The following is a 2500-nucleotide window of genomic DNA, read 5'->3' as shown; positions in this document are numbered from 1 at the left end:
CAAGATCTTTTATTTTAGCAATATCATTATTGCTGCCAGATTGTACATGTTGATTTCTTCTATAATTTTAGATCATTTATAATATGTAGCTTATATGGCATTTTCAGTCATGTTTTTTACACTTTCACTTGCATTTTTATGCTATAGTAGATTTTTTAAAAATTACATAGGTAAAATCAAGAAAATAATACTATCTAGTATTGACTTCTGAAGTTATAGAAAATAGTATTTTATAATTTTGGATTCTCTAAAAATAGTGAAAAAAACAATGGAAAGATCACAGACAGAGAATGACACTAATATTTATAAAAAGAGACTGCAAAGCAAAGGTAAATCAAGAATCACTTATCAAAGTCAGTAGATCTGAATATCAGATGAAGCTTGACCTCTGTGCTTTACACTCCAGCAATGGTCAATAAACCTTTGCCAAATATATTCTACAGGATAGAGCATGTAGACCTTCCAAGCAATTCTTCGTCAAAGTAGGAACTAGTTCAAACTCTATTTTCCTGAGTATACATGGTGGAGGTTTGTTGGCCTCTGCTTGAGCATGGTTTGATATGATTCATTTGTAAGGTATTATCTTATAGGTAATTATAAAGTAAATTTCAGAAAAAATATTTTCATAAGTATTTGGCATTTATCTTATCTTTGTTACAGGTTAAAGTTTCTATTGTTTTTACAATGTTTATGTATATTGTTTTCATATCTGTTCAATGAGATATGAAGTTAATAGACATAAAATATATCTAAGAAATACATCTGGTCAAAGGAAAATAGATCATGCTACATTACAAAAATGTCATGCTTTAGTTTCTTATTCCATCTGTCTGGCTATAGTTTCTTATTTCATAATAAAATGGTTGAGGATATATAATTTTTTCTAACTTTGGCACAGGTGCATAAAATTGTAATACTATACAGCAGGCCATTTTATAGAAGTTGAGGACAGGATGTTTCAGTTTGGATTTTTAATGTATTCCTCCCTCTATCACTACTATCATGTAGAAGACTAGTAAACTTTATATCTTATAATTTTTTCTAGTTATTTTTATTGTGTGGGTAAACGATGAAAAATAAAGAAAAGGTAGTTTTGTTTCAATTAATCATTAGAGAATAGGTTTTGTGGATTATAGTTAATGTATTCATTATTTGAATTTTATAGTCAATTCTTTACAAGAACTAGTTTTAAATGGCCATTATTAAATTCTCTGTGCTGAAGATGGTAGTGTAAGTAATGCTGTAGTCTAAGAAAGGGTTGAAATTCTTTCTTATATTCAGGAAAAAAAATATAAATCAGGTTTTTTGTTATAGTGTAAAATGTTTACAAACTTTCCTATTAAAATTGAACAAATAATTAGATAGGAATTAGGTCCTCTAATTTGAGGATGCCAGGACTATGCTCAATTATAAAGAACTTTGATAAGAAATGTTTGTACATATAATAAGAATTTTTTTTTATGTTAAATCAATAGATGTAATATAAAGGAAGAGTAGATTTTTCTAGGAAGTAAATTCAAACCTGCTACATTGATGTAGCATCCAGATGCTTTCGTGTTTCTTCAGAATAAGAATCCTTTTGCACTGATTTTGCAAAGTGTTTTTCATGATAATTAAACTGCAGCAGACATTTCTGTTAGGTTTGGTCATAGCAAGAAACTAATTTCTGAGAAGACTGCTCCAACTGAGGACAAGTTGGGAGTTAGTTGTCTTGTGTTTACAAAGGTAATTTTGAGTTTTCACTGTTGCTTTTACTAGCTAAAGAGAAATTGGATTGCTTTGCATCTTGTCATTTCTACCAATTTGCAAGAAACAGAGGTATCATGTCATGTTCCATATATATGACTAAGTCACATAAATGAATATATATGTTGAGTCTTGATGAGCCTTCATGAACTATAAGCAGGTGGTAAAGAGAAAGAAAATATGACAGTCAATATTCCTGTTGATAAATAGGATAGTTATATGACAACAATTAGATCATAATACAGGGCACCCGAGCATAAACACATCAAGGATTGATTGTAATCTTTCAGGATATCCATACTCAGAGACCTTTAGACCTACACTAAGTAAGAAGAGCACAGGATGTCCCAAAGAATCAGATGTAACAATCTCTGCAGATCTGTAGCTGGATACATATATAGGTAGATAGGATGAGCGATAACTAGTTAGCAGTATTGTTAGGTAAAAATATCACCACTGCTTCACCAAAATTGATAGGGAATATTGATTCGTAATTGCTGCATGTTCTCTTCCTCTCCCTCCCTACCTTTCTCCCAACCTCTTTTTATCCCCGTCTCCCTCTCTCTCCCTCTCTACCTCTCTCCCTCTCTCACCCTCTCTCTCCCTCTCTCTCCCTCTCTCTCCCTCTGTCTCCCACCTCTCTTCCCCCTCTCTCCCACCTCTCTTCCCCCTCTCTTCCCCCTCTCTTCCCCCTCTCTTCCCCCTCTCTTCCCCCCCTCTTCCCCCCCTCTTCCCCCCTCTTCCCCCCCTCTTC

The 2500-nt window shown here is 33.2% G+C and overlaps 1 protein-coding gene across 1 annotated transcript in view; it reads left to right on the top strand.

The window, feature by feature from the left end:
• The window catches only part of Pink1 (PTEN-induced putative kinase 1), a 39747-nt gene that overhangs the window by 1191 nt on the left and 36056 nt on the right, over nt 1–2500 (top strand). The window lies entirely within an intron of this gene.

The sequence above is a fragment of the Penaeus japonicus genome, unplaced genomic scaffold (genome assembly GCF_977035675.1).
Source record: "Penaeus japonicus unplaced genomic scaffold, GWHDUDI00000001_assembly GWHDUDI00000010, whole genome shotgun sequence".
Taxonomy (NCBI): Eukaryota; Metazoa; Arthropoda; class Malacostraca; order Decapoda; family Penaeidae; genus Penaeus; species Penaeus japonicus.
Note: the sequence above shows the minus strand (reverse complement) of the source record. Positions and strands in the feature narration are given on the sequence as shown.